Source organism: Odocoileus virginianus, chromosome 6 (genome assembly GCF_023699985.2).
Source record: "Odocoileus virginianus isolate 20LAN1187 ecotype Illinois chromosome 6, Ovbor_1.2, whole genome shotgun sequence".
In the NCBI taxonomy this organism is placed as follows: domain Eukaryota; kingdom Metazoa; phylum Chordata; class Mammalia; order Artiodactyla; family Cervidae; genus Odocoileus; species Odocoileus virginianus.
In genome coordinates, this window is record NC_069679.1 from 87,290,646 (window position 1) to 87,304,825 (window position 14,180).

The 14,180-nt window shown below is 53.8% G+C and overlaps 1 protein-coding gene across 9 annotated transcripts in view; it reads right to left on the reverse strand.

Moving 5' to 3' along the window:
* Positions 1-14,180, reverse strand: part of FOXN3 (forkhead box N3) — a 435,192-nt gene that overhangs the window by 253,331 nt on the left and 167,681 nt on the right. The window contains exon 1 of one of the 9 annotated variants that reach the window (XM_070469775.1): positions 3,009-3,131. The exons of the other annotated variants lie outside the window; for them this stretch is intronic. The gene's annotated coding sequence lies outside the window, so the exon portion shown is untranslated. Of the gene's footprint in view, positions 1-3,008; positions 3,132-14,180 lie in introns of those variants that run through there. 9 annotated transcript variants of the gene reach the window in all.

Consider the following 14,180-nt stretch of genomic DNA (forward strand, 5'->3'; position numbering starts at 1 on the left):
GTCATGACCTAAAACTGCAACTTTAATAACATTTGGCAAGTCTAAAGAGGGATGCCAAATTATTCTGTGGATTCAAAGTGGAGGAGGAAGCACAGTTAATTTCGTTGGGACACTACACTCTGAACAAAAAAGTGAGCGCTGTCAGACACCACGCAAATAAAGAGGAATGTGAAGATGAGCCATCCACTGAAATTAAAATCAGTGCAAAAAGTCAGGAGAGCAGCCAGGAGCTTCAAGAAAGAAGGCAAATCCAACAAAAACTGCTAAGGAATTCTGTTCTGCTCCTCCCCCATTTTTATCAACAACCTAGCACAGGGATAAAATATCTGAGGAGGAAAGACAATGGGGGGTGACAGGTCCACACACAGGGTGACCCCAACAGCGACAAACACGTCCATCCCTCGAGCACTCAACGTGAGACAGAAAGAACGGGAAGATAAGGAAAGAGGTCTCCCACTCTCCCACAACGTGCTGGGTGTAAGAAGGGTGTCTGTTTTGTCCCCCACCCCAGCCCTGGGCTTCCCTGGTGCCTCAGACAGTAAAGAATCCACCTGCAATGTGGGAGACCTAAGTTCCATCCCCTGCAGGAGGGCATGGCAACCCACTCCAGTATTTCTGCCTGGAGAGTCCCATGGACAGAGGAGCCTGGTGGGCTACAGCCCACGAGGTCTCACAAGAGTCAGACACGACTGAGCGACTAAGCACAGCCACCCCTGAGTAACATCGTGCAGGCTGTTTAGAAAAAGAAAAAGAAAAAAATGAACACAGCAGAAGCAAAGACGGGATCATTCTATGGCTCCAAAAGTTCACTGACGCCACGCCTAAAATAACTGCCACTCCAGCTGGGGAAGCTCTAGAAAGCATATGTGGGGCACTGAATACCCAAAGGTACCTGAGAACTGGTATACCACCCCCCACACCACCCACCCCTGGGAGACGCAGGGTAAGGGGAGGCAAAGGTGGACAAACAGCCTGCAGACAGAAGGCCCGGGGGTGGGGGGTGGGGGTGCTCTCTGGAGCTGCCCGGAAATGTCCAACTGTTAGGAGGGAAAAAATTTTCAGGCACCAAAGGCCCATGGAAGCAGGTAGTTCACATACTTCCAGCTCATCCACAGGGAATATGTTTTTCATCAAATAGGGAGGCTACTCTGAGTAGTATAGGATACTTATTAAAGAATAATCTAGTGTTTCCAATTTGGAGGTAAGACAGAGACCAGCCTGATACAGCTTTTACCTTCTTTGTAAACAAATCAAGGCTAGGCTTGTCTGCTCAAAGTTTTCACGGGACTCCCCTCATCAAATAACCTAATTTTCTGATAACAAGGAATATCCACACAGTCGAGTACAAAAGAGGGGGGAAAAAAAGAAAAAGACCCAGCCGCTGAAGTCAACTTTAGCTCCAGAGGAAAAAAGTTTTACGTCTCCTGAGCTACCAAACAGGAAAATTATATCATGGCTGACAGTAAAGTAATTTAATTGCACTGTTGCTATGACAACATGCTGCTCTTTCTTTTTAATTTGCTTACTTGTCAGTAGCTTCCCAAACGAACTAACATGCTATTCTCCATGTTTTCTTTTGTTTTAAACAAACACTGCCAGCAATACGGTTTTCTTAGGAAAGCGGCGCTGCCCAGAAGAGAGGGTTCCGGGGCTCAGCACCCCTGGATCGCTCGCGGGCTTTGTGTTCCGGTGCCCCCGAAGCTGGCCAGCTGTTAAGTGCACCACCATAAATCCGCATTTTACAGCGACCGCATCAAGAGCTGCTGACCGCTACCGTTCCCAGAAACCACACTGAGGAGTTTTCCATTATGATCTCTAACGACATAATTCGCCAAATCTTTTTTTTTCCTACTATTTTTTAGAAGGGGCGGGGGGGGGGGGGGCAGAGAAAGAATCCAGATCATGTGAGTCTGCAGTTCAGCAAACATTTTCCATCGACTGCCAGTAAGGCTGCTCGCCGGATCCGCAAATGTCCACCACTGACCTCCTTACAACTTTTCGGTTAGCTATTGGCTACGTTCCGCACACGCACACCCTCCTGCTTGTGACTTGCTGGGTTTCGTTATTCCCCCCCCCCCTTTTTTTTTTCACGGAGAAAATGCAGGAGAAAAGCTCATTCCTTGCCCGCTGCCAGAGGGCTGCAAACAACTGACAACGGCATGAGTGGCCCCGCTCCCAACAGATGGTCAATGCGAACTTTAAGAAGTTGAGAAATCACTCCCCCCCCCCCCCCCCCCCCCAAGCGGAGCAGGGCAGTGGCGAGTTTGGGGTGTGCGGTAACCCCCCCCCTCCGCGCACGCGCACACGCGCTCTGCTCCCTCGCCGACGGTCCTTGTCAAAAACATTTCCAGGGGACCTGCGGGCGCGGCGATTGGCGGCGGCCCGCGTCCATCAGCGGCGTTGCCGGGCGACGGGGAAACCGCTCCTCGCCCCGCCGGCCCGGCCCTCGGGAGCCCGCATGCCTTCACTGCCGGTCAGACGGCACCAGCCTTTTATCGGCCGCGCCGAGCCCCAGAAACACATCGAGGGAAGCCTCTCGCCCCGCAACTCCTCCGGGGCCCAAGGGGGGATTCAGAGAGGGCCCGGGTGACCAGGACTCGGTCCTCGGGAGATTTTGCCGGTGCCAAGCTTGCACAGTCAGGGGGGTGGAGGGATCTTTGTTAGGAGCCCGTCTCTCTTCTGGGATCTCCCCTTGATCAGCACCCCCAGCCCCGGCCCGTGGCGCCGGGGGTCCCGCCGACACCCCCAAGTCCGTCGCTTCGTTTGGGAAGTCGGGGCACCGGGGAAAACAGCCCGCACGTCGGGGCCAGGAGCCTCTTAGCACCCGGCAACTTCCCCGGGGCTCCGGGGCTCCCGTGTTCCCCGCCGAGCCGGGCCCCCCCTAACCCCGGGGCCTTAGCCCCCGGGGACTGCGGAGCCCCCGAGTCGGCCGCCTCCGGGACGGCCCCCCGAGCGGAGCGCGCGCACGCGCCCCGAGCCGACCCAACCCCGCGCGGGCGCGGACTCACCTGGCCGGAGCGGGGCGCGGGGGCGCGGGGGCGCCGCGGCCCTTCAGCGGGAGCCCACAAACTTTGGCGGGCGCGCAGCGGGCATGGCTCGGGGGCCCGGCCGAGGGCGCGCGGGCGCGGCGCTGCGAGCGCGGGGCGGCGGGCGGCGGGGGGCGGCCGCGGGCGCGGGCGGCAGGGGCGCGGGGGTCGCGGCGCGGCATGGGACCTGCGGCCTCCGCCGGGCGCGCCGCGCGTCCTCCCGCCGGCCCGCCGCTCTCCCCGCCCCGTCCCGCCTCCCGCTCGCCTCCGCCGCGGCGAGAAATTGTTTCCACTGCAAACAAAAAAAGGCGACACATGACCAGGCGGGAGGCGGGGGGAGCGGAGGGGAGGGCCGCGCGCAGGGGCGGAGGGAGCGGGAGAGACGGAAAACGTGGGCCGGGCCGCCGGCGGCCGGAGGCGCCGGGCGCGGACCCGCCGGGGCGGCCCCTGCCCGCGCCCCGGGCGCACGGCCGGCCGGGCCCTCGCGCCCCGGCGCTGCCCCGGCGCTCACGGAGCTCGGAGCGCGAGCGCAGGCTCCCCGCGAGCCCGCGGGGGTGGAGGCTGCCGGCGCGGCGGGCTCTGCGACCCCGAGCAGCCGCGACCGTGGGCGGCGGGGCTGGCGGGGCGCGCGGCCTGTCCCTTCCCTGCGCTCTGGCCACGCGGGCGGGCGGGCGCTGCGCCTCTGGCAACGTGTCGCCGGAACGCTCCTACCCCATCCGCGCGCCTTACATGGCTCGAAAGTAAAAATAAAAAGAATTACGATGCGGGCGAGGCTTGCGAGAGGGAGACGAGATTCCACTGCTCCCCAACTCCAGCGCCCTGGCGGGACTCCCGGGGCCGCCCCGGCCCTCCTCCAGCGGCCGCCCCGTGCCCCCGGGAGGAAGGGCACAAAGGCACCGCCGCCTCCCGCCCAGGGGGCTGCCCCTCGGGGCTGCCCGCCGGCGCCCGGCTGCCCGGGGAGGGAATGTGGCCATATGGCCATTCCAGGCTACAGAGCCGGAGGCCCGTCCTGAGGGCCAAACCTTGGGGCCTCCGGCGCGTTGTGCCCAACTCCCTGGCCGCCTTCTGAGCCTCCAGCGAAAACAAGGCTCTGGTCCTCCACGTTCAGAGCCGCAGCGGCAGCAGGCAGGGCCGCCTCTCCGAGTCTTCAGGCGCCTCCGAAGGTGGGCCACCCGCCTCTGCAGCCGCGCCAGACAGCTGCCTTTGGAGGGACTGAGAGGGGAGTCCCAGAGGTCACCCTAGCGGTGACATAAATAAAAATAGGACTGCACCCCCGCCTCCCACCGCCCCCTCCCACTCCCTGAAACCAAATCAGTCGATTCCTCTACAGAAGGAAACAGCAGTCGCTCCTGGCCACCTCTCCCCATCTACCTGAACCAGAGGCCAGGACCTTTTGAGCGCTTGGAAAACTGCAGAAAAACTAGTGAGAAGGCCCTCCAGCTTGCAGCACCTTGTAACTTAGCCAAAGGGGGAGAAAAATCCCACGGGCTCCTGAAACGTTTTAATTTCCAAAGACTTAAGGAAACTCCGATCCATCTGAGGAGTCATTCCCCTTCTCAAAGTTACCAGATGGTGGGTGGTGAGTTTTCAGCAGGACACTCACCAGCGGGCCTTACTGCTAAGCCTGGGAAGGCAAATCCCACCCACCTGGGAGGTGACTCAGCCTTGATGGCCCGGGGCAGCGGAGGTCACTCGGCCCCACCCCTTTAATTACGAGCGTTTGGTCTACCCCAAGTCACTAAGCAAAAGGCCTGTGGCAAGAGGGGCAAACTAGGTGTACCCCAAGTCCTGAGCGTGAGATTCTGAAGGTCAGAGGTGGCGACAGAAACAGGACAGGAGCTCAGTCTTGTCCGCGAACCTCCATCAGCCTGTCAGTCGAGGCTCCTCAAAGCAACCAAGAGACCCTGGTCCAGCCCCGAGCTGGCTTCAGCTCAGTTCAGTCGATCAGTCGTGCCCGAGTCTCTGCGACCCCGTGGACCGCAGCCCGCCAGGCCTCCCTGTCCGTCACCAATGCCCGTGCTGGCTTGGAGAGGAAGAAATAGCCGGCCTGGGTGCACCCCTTCCTCGCCAGTCCCCGCAGCACTCACAGTGAAACCGAACGTCTCTACGGGAAGTAGGGGTGGCAGGTGTTGCCAGCCCGCGGCGCCCCCTTCCTGCTCAGCGCTCAGAAGGAAGGGCCATGAGCACGTGGCTATTGCACAAGCGCCGTGTCTGAACCAGCCACCCGACGTGAACCAAAACTTGGAGACACAGCGAGCTCTGGGCCAGGAGCAGCCCTGAGCGGCGGGCGGAGCCTGGGAGGGAAGCTGCCTTCCGCGAGCTCGCCTCTTTGCCTTGGCCGCTTCTGGTTTCTTCCATTCTCCAGCTTGTCTCCTCATCTCGCTCTTCCCTTGTGAGAAGGTGTGATGCCTGTGGAGGGAGGGGCGGGTGCGCCCGGCGGCCCGTCTGTCTGAAGGGGGGACCCAGACGTTTGCCGAGAGCCGGCGGGAGGCGGAGAGGGGTCTCCCCATCTTGTCATTCCAGAGACCCTTGGCTGTGGGACCTGCTCCCGGACGAAGCGGGTCAGGAGCCAGATTCGCTCAGGAACAACCTCATTCCCTTAGTGAGCTTTCGGGAAACACCCTTGGGCCTTAGAGCCTGACAAGTCTCAGAGAGACAAGTGGACTGTTTAGAGCGCCGTTTCCCCATCAGAATCCTGTGTGCGCCCCAGAACTCACTCTGGGCACCCCCTGGTCCCGGACTGGGGACGATAGGACCCTCCTGCGGCCCCACCCGGGGTGAGAGCACTAGGATTCTAGCCTGGTCAGGCCCCAGTCTTCGTGGGACCCTCCCCCCCAAGTCCTCGTGGGACCCCAGGTTCCTCCTCTGCGGAGAGGAACGCCCCCCAACCTTGGCGTTCTCCGCTTTCTTCTCCAGCATGGTTCTCTGCCCTGGACCAGTAAAGTCCCTCCCCCATCCCGGGTTATTCGGCCAACCTGATTACTTCTGTAAAGCCCCGTGATCCCTCCTGAGGCCATAACAACTGAAGAAATGCAGTGGGAGAGGGCGGCTTGTGAGAAGACCTGCGTGCGGGCTGAGTCGCTCAGTCGTGTCCGACGCTTGCGACCCCATGGACTGTAGCCCACCAGACTCCTCTGTCCGTGGGGTTGTCCAGGCAGGAATCCTGGAGCGGGTGGCCATGTCGGCCTCCAGGGGAGTCCTCCTGACCCAGGGAGCAAACCCGAGTCTCCCACACCTTTTGCGTGGGCAGGTGGACCCTTCACCACGAGTGCCACCTGGGAATCCCCGGGGGAATGTTCCCTGAGCGACACTGAAACATGAGTAGGAATCTGAGGCGGGTCTGGAAAGAGGGTCTTCTCAACAGGATGCTCAAACTGACCGGGGAAAAGGGTGCCTGAATGGGAGGCTGAGTCAGCGCCAGCCACACAGCTGGCTGCGGGAAACCGGAGCATCGTGGGACGGTTTCCTCCGGCTCCTTCCCTCTGAGACCTCGCTATCTTCCCTGCTTCCCCCTATATGTCTGTTCCCCTCTCCTCCCGGAAGGCCGGCCTCCTCTGCTCACCAAGGACCACACACAGCTGCCAGCACCAAGGGCAAAGAACCTTCTGAGTGTCAGCACCCACTGCCTTCGACCGCGTGCGCCTTCCACCACACCGTCGGATTCCCAGGGGAAGAATCTGACTAGCTTGGCCTGATTCAGGTCACTCTGCCCTCCGGCCCATCCCTTCCTCGCAGCAGAGGCAGAAGGTGTGGTATGACCACGGACGACAGGACTCGGGAGGGGAGGGGAGATGGCTGTGAAGGGAGACTGTCTAATAAACACAGGCCCGTGGTTGAAACGGGGAAGGGACGTTCTAGATCTGAGCCAATCAGGTAGGAATGCCTGGGGAGCCATGCCCAGTGGGTCGGAATCTCCTGGGACGGACCTGGTCGTGTGCATTTTGAGAAAGCACCACAGCACATACTGCTTTTCCAGCCAGGAGAACTGAATGGCACGCGTGCATGGCTCACCGAGGACGCGACGCTGTCAGAACATGCGTTCATTCCCTGAAGAAACGCACTGGGTGCCCACTGAGCATGTGGCATAGTTAGGTACCAAGGATACAGCCTCCACGCCGTACGGAACAGGCATGTTAGCGCAGAAGCGTGGAAACATCCCATCGCAAAACTCCTTGAATGCGAAGGTGAGCACTTGATGTGTGGGAATCAGAGGGCAAGAAGAACTCACTGAGTAGTTTTGAATCCAGAAGCTGCTCTGTCAGGAATGTGCCTTAAAAAGAAGAACAGCTTGCCTCCAGTAGGTGAATAAGTCCTAAAGCCCTCATAAGGGCACAGTGGTTACAGACAACAGAACTGTATCATGAGCATTAAACCCGCTAAGTGACTAGATCTTAATTATTCCCAACACTAGAAGAAATGATCATTATGTGACACAATAGAGGGATTAGCTAACGCTATAATGGTGATCATGCTTCAGTATAAACGGGCCAAATGAGCATGCCACACACCTTAGACCCGCACGTGTTATACGTCAAATATCCTTCGATTTTAAAAAAGAAGAGTAATAGGATCATGGATCCAAGACAAGACTGGGGAAAGGAAAGAAAGAAATGGAAGACCCAAAGCACATAGTAGGAGTGTTAGCGGCTCAGTCATGCCCAACTCTCTGTGAGCCCATGGGCTGTTGCCTGCCAGGCTCTCTGTCCATGGGATTCTCCAGGCAAGAATACTGGAGTGGGTTGCCATTCCCTTCTCCAGGGGATCTTCCCCACCCAGGGATTGCACCTGGGTCTTGCGCACTGCAAGCAGATTCTTTACCATCTGAGCTACAGGGAAGTCCACACAAAATCCATAAATAATCCATAATCCATGCAAAAGTCTTCCCAGTTGGTGCTAGTGGTAAAGAACCTACCTGCCAATGCAGGAGATGTAAGAGATTCGGGTTCAATCCCTGAGTCTGGTAGATCCCTTGGAAGAGGGCATGGCAACCCACTCCAATATTCTTGTGTGTAGAATCCTATGGTCAGAGGAGCTTGGCAGTCTATAGTCCATAGGGTCACACGGAGTTGGACACAACTGAAGTGACTGAGTACAATCCATACAGAATGGAGTAAAGATTATTTTTTTAATGTTTCTTAATAAGAAAAAAAGGTTAAAATATTAAAATAGTGTTTCCCTCTGAGTGTTAGAGTTACACAGTAATTTTTGTTTTGGGCTGCTTCTTTCACATTTGTCTATATTTTCCAAATTTTCTACAATAAGCACCCAACACATTTCTAATGACTTCCCTGGTGCCTCAGACAGTGAAGCATCTGCCTACAATGCGGGAGACCTGGGTTCAATCCCTGGGTCAGGAAGATCCCCTGGAGAAGAAAATGGCAACCCACTCCAGTATTCTTGCCTGGAGAATCCCATGGACAGAGGAGCCTGGTGGGGTCGAAAAGAGTCGGACACGACTGAGCAGCTGAACTGAACTGAACTGAACTGAACAAGCTCCCAGGTGCTGCTGCTGGTCCAAAGACCACACTTTGGGAACCGCTAAATTCGAGAACAGTCAGGGAGACTGGAAAAAAAATGAATGCACAAGAGGCTTCAAAGGAAGAACCAAGTGAATCCATCGAATGACTGAACGTGAGAGGAGGAGAGATGATGGGCAAAGACGGCTCCTTAATCATGTTGACTAAGTCTCTTTGAGATAACATGTGAGAATGCCTATCGCAATAGCAAAATAGCTCCTCACTTCCTTCCCTCCTGTGCAAAAGGAAGAGACAACCCAGGACCACAGCTGGAAGACTTTCCATCTCTAGGTGAGTGTCAAAGGCCTGATCAAGCTTTCTTTGGGCTTCCCGGTCATCCCCTCTTGGGGTTTTCCTCTTGTGCGTTCTTGGTGTTTATATGACAGATTCTGAAGAGTGGAGCCTAGGAAAATGCTCACTAGGCTTTCTCCAGCAGGGAGGAGCGTCAGGAGGCTTATCTGTGGAGGGAAGGGAGGCTGTGGAGTAAGGGGAAGTACCACTGACCTCGGAGAGGGACGTTCACTAGTGCAGGCGCCAGAGGGAGCGTACCAAGTCACCTGCGAGGGGCAACAGGGAGAATATCAAACCTGTCAGCTCCGCTTTGAGCAGGAACAAAAGTGTGACCTGATGATCCGGAATCCAGATGTCGTCACCTCACTCAGTCAGAACGTATTTATTCATAAGCATCTAGCTGCACTGTGCCCAGTACTGTATGGAGGGCATTGGGAGAAATAAAAGATGTGGTACTTGCCCTCAAGGATAGGGAAGTCTAGGAATTTTCCTGCTGGTCCAGTGGCTAAGACTCCACGCTCCCAATGCAGGGGGCACAAGTTCGATCCCTGGTCCGGGAACTAGATTCCATATGCCTCAATTGAGAGTCCCCGTGCCACAGCTAAGACCCTGTGCAGTCACATAAATAAATATTGGAAAAAGAAAAAAAAGATGGGGAAGATTCAGCAAGCATTTTTGAAGCAACCACAAACAAACACAAACCTGATACCAGGACCACAGCTGCTGTGGCTTAGTGCCCTGGGATGAGGTTTGTATTCTCACTTCACCACATACTAGCTGGGTAACCTTCATCAAGGTACGGAACTTCTTTCTCTCCACCTGGTTTCCTCATCTTAAAATAGTGTGGGGCGGGGGAAACAGAGGACAGAGGCAAGACCCACTTCATAGGGTTGTGACAAAGATCAAATGAATGGGTGCTCATAAAATACAGACAACAGTGAGTGTCTGGCGCCTGGAGCTAGTTTTGTTAAGTAAATAAATGAAAAGGAAAATATTGACACATTTGAGTACATTGACACATTGAGTACAAAACAATTCAAACTTTGTGTGTAGGACCAGAGGTCATGAATCAAGTTCAAAAACAAAAAGATAAAAAAACAACCATTTGTCATACATATGAAGAAAGGTTAATATTTTAAATCTATAACTCTTACAGCTCAATGAGAAAATTATCACCCTAATGATAAAAGGGACAAATTCACAAGAGGAGAAACATAAATGGAAATATACCCATGCAAGGATACACAACTTCAGTTTAAAAAAAAGAAATCACAGAAATGCAAATACAAGCAATTGTGAGAGCTCATTTCATCTATCAGATTGGCACAGACTTAAAAAGAATAAGCATACCAATGTCAGTGGGGTGTCAAAGGGACATGACTTGGTATAACTGTTTAAGAGGGCCGTCTGATGAGCTGAATTAAAATGGAAGTAAGATGGCCACTGACTCAATTTCCAGCTTCTAGGAATTTATCCTAAGGAGATACCTAAACAAGACAGTAAGCTTCCCCACCAGACTGCCTACCCCCATGAGATAATAAGCTCCATGAAAGCCAGATTCGTGCCTATTTTATTCAGCAATGTACACAAGCACTCACTCCAGGGTCTGACACACGCAGAAGACACTCAGTCAAGATGTATTGAGTGAAAGCACTGAAATATGCAACAGCGTTTTCTGGAGAATTTTGTTAGGACATTGTTTAAGGTTGTGGGAACTTGGAAGCTGACAAAAAGGAGTCTAGAGTTATTAGAGGTATGCTGTTATATGACACAGGCCACACTCACCCCTGTTGCCTCTGTCCCCTTCTTTCTGCATTTTCCAGTGGTTTTAAGCAAAGCTTTCCCTTTCCTGAATCACTTTCACATTCTTATATACTGTATGTGTGAAACCATTTGCAAACATTTCATAATGTAAGAAGTGGGGGGGGGGGGGGGGGGAATAGATACGTTGGCAAAGCTTTTCACCAAACTGAAGCATTTTGTGATCTTTTCAATTAGAAGGGACAAAATGATCCCTTTCTGAAAAGGCTGGTGCTCCCAGCAAATAAGAGAATTGCTAAGTATAACAATTATTATACCCTGCGTAATGGGGTCTGTTGTCTGGCTGGGGGAAAGCTTTCAATTTATTGGTTTTGGGTATCAAACATTTCCCACAAACTCTTACATAGGTTCAAAGACGAGGGAAAATACTCCTGAATTAAGAATTTACTCCGTTTCCAGATGGATGGTCTATAACAACTTATGCTTCTACGAGACCAAATGTGGTTACATCTTTTTTTAAGGTTTTTTCCAAACCCGATAGAAAAATCTGTGCTGAGCTGAGGCACTCTGCGTGGCCAGAACTACTTCTGCTTTTTCGGGAATATTCCCTGCAGTCAGAAGCATGTCTTAAAAGAGGCTGCCCCTCTGAGCGCCTGGATTCCATTTAGCTACAGTCAACTCTCAGGATTCAGTTAGACAATGAATTAGCAAATACTCACCCCTGCTCCTAGAAGAGATCTAGAGTTAGGTTCCTGCGAGTCACTGGTCACCACCTGTTCTTTAACTGATCCGTATGCTACCTTATTTTCTCTGATTGCACTCAAAGACACCTTATGTACTATAAATACGTATTTATATATATGCTGGTTCATTAACATTGAACTCACAGCCACCGGCACTAGAACTCATGTCTAAACAAAGCTTATCAAACACAAGAAAAGCTAGTCTTTTGTCCAGACGGCAGTCGGTCCCCAGCGCTTACGAGCCTAAGACGGGACTGCAGCACGCCGAGCCGGTACCGCTTCAAACAGCAAAGCCACCAACACACAGATAACACCAAAGAGACATTTCAAAGGACACTTGTTTGCAGCGGGAAAGCGGACGCAGAAAAGGGGAGAGTTGCTTGGTTCCCTCTCAGCTGGGAGTGCGTGAGCTGGATGACTCAAATTCGCTGCCACTCTGCACATGTCCACGAAAGACCACGAAAGCACAAGAATTGATTTTGTGACCACAGAAATTTTAGCAAGTTCTTAAAGGACCTCTTAGGGGTCAAGGAAGTGGAGGCCAGGAGCAGTGGGGTGCAAGAGAGGAAAACTTGTGCCCAGGAGGGGGAAGGAAAAAGGAAGCTTTTAACCTGAATGTAAAAGGACCACTTGCACAAAGACAAAGTCCAGCGTGCGTGTCCTAATCAGTGCGGTGCGGTGTCCCTTCATGATAGAAAACAAGTCAGCCAGCTGCCGAGTGTCAGACAGACGTCACGCGCCTTGAGAGGCAAGGACCTTGTCTTATACTTCTCTCTGCTCACAGCATGCGGCATTAGTGGTAATCAAAAGTATCAATCACTTAGGGAAAAAATGCTCTTTTTTTAATCCCTCTCTTAAACTGGTATCTATTTACCATGTCGTTTAGTCACTAAGTCATGACCAACTCTTTGCGACCCCATGAACTGTAGCCCACCAGGTTCTTTTGTCCGTGGGATTCTCCAGGCACGAATACCAGAGGGCGTTGCCATTTCCTTCTCCAGAGGATCTTACCGACCCAGGGATCGAACCCGCGTCTCCGGCATTGGCAGGTGGGTTCTTTACCACTGAGCCATCTGGGAATCCCATCTAATAACTGTACAGATTAGTAAAAAGGAAAGTGGCATCATCAACCCTCTTCTCCGCCAGCGTTTTGAGAGCATTTATTGTTTTCCTCTCGGCCACACGTACACCAAGTGCCGCAGTCTCATGGCTTTCGGTGACGAAGTCTGCCAAAGTCCTGACCATGCCAAGAAACAACTTCTCTCACTTCACTTTTTCAGAGGGATGGGAAAGAAAACAATAGAGTCTTCTGCCTTGAGATTGTCTTTTTAAAACAAAGTACCATAGAAGCTCCAAATCTGGGGAACTCTCTGGGCTCTCTGGGGAACACTACATAGAGTAAAACGATTACCAGCATATTCCCCTGCTGGACAAAGCTCTTTGACAAAGAGGAGCAACTTACTCAGTTTATTGTGACAGCCAACCCTGAAGTCTCTTCTCTACTGGGTAGAACAGTTCACCGACACTTTCAGTGTTGAAAACCCTCCTTCTTCCAAAAATAGCATCTCTTGTGCCTTTAACATTGTGATTCAGATACAAGCAAAACGTGCCCATAAAGTGTGAGGCCTGAGTGCGTGTGTGCGTTCCATCCCATACAGGGGGACGGGGGAGACTGAGGAGGAAGCAGTCAAATGGGTTGCTGTCTTTCTGTGGGTGCAAACCTCATTTCTCTATACTCAGAGACATGTGACTCTGACTGGCTCCAAAGATTTGGCCCCTGGACAACCAGGCATCCTTTCTAAATTGGCATTTCTTCCAGAGAGGAGCCCGGAGCATCCTTCCTCTGTGCCCACACAGCGCTGGGCCAGCTGGCTAACAGTGTGGCTCCCGGAAGGGGGTGCTGCCCACACCGCTGACGGCAGGCACGGGTGCCCGTTGCTCACAGCTAATGTCAGAGGGGCCTCACCACGGGTTCCAGGCGGTTGGCTGAGACTCCGCATGCAAGCATCCATGCCCCAGGAGGCCAGCAGAGGTGATCGAGGGCCCAGGTGGGCATGCCACAGAGCCCTGGACTTCCGGATGGAGTCTAGTCCCAGAGCTCTCCGGAGGCTCCCTCGGCCAAGGTCAAAGGGAGGGATGAACATCATGACATCGGTTCCAAAGAAACCCCACCTGCTCTTGGCACGCCCAGGCTCATCCTCCCCACGTACCAGCCCCCCGACCACCACCACCATAAGTCTCCAAGTGCACGGTGAGGAGGCAGCTGCAACCATTCGACTTTCTCTCAGTGACCCCCGACTGGGAGGATGTAGAGCTGGGGAAGAAGCCATGGCCGTTCCCAACGATGTGGACGCCCAGTTGGCTGGGTCCCTGAAAGGTCATCTGGTCGACCTCTTTGTAGGAAAAACACGGTTCTCTTTGGCCTTGATACTCCAGCCAGGCAGATTTGCTGGAATACATTTCTTCAACCACACACACCCACAGCACACGGATGCTGAGGACTTGAATGATGAAAACCTACTCCGACACACCCCTCTCCCCTCCAGACTCCAGTGACATCTCCCGGCCTGCAGGCCTGCCCCCGTGTGAGAGCCCAGCCCAGCCGTCCAGCCAGGACTCCAGAGCTCACTGCTGTTGGAGAACCTGAAGATCAAACCAAGCACAAAGGGAATCATACACAGGAGTTGCTAGGGAGGAAAAAAGCTCACTCCATCTACGGCATTCTCTCTGGCAGACACAACTGGTAGATTTTTTTTTTTTTTAATCCCCAAAAAACTCATTTAAACTGGGGGTGCAAAAGGCATCTGAAACATGAGAGCCCCCAGGCCAGTACAAGGAGAGAA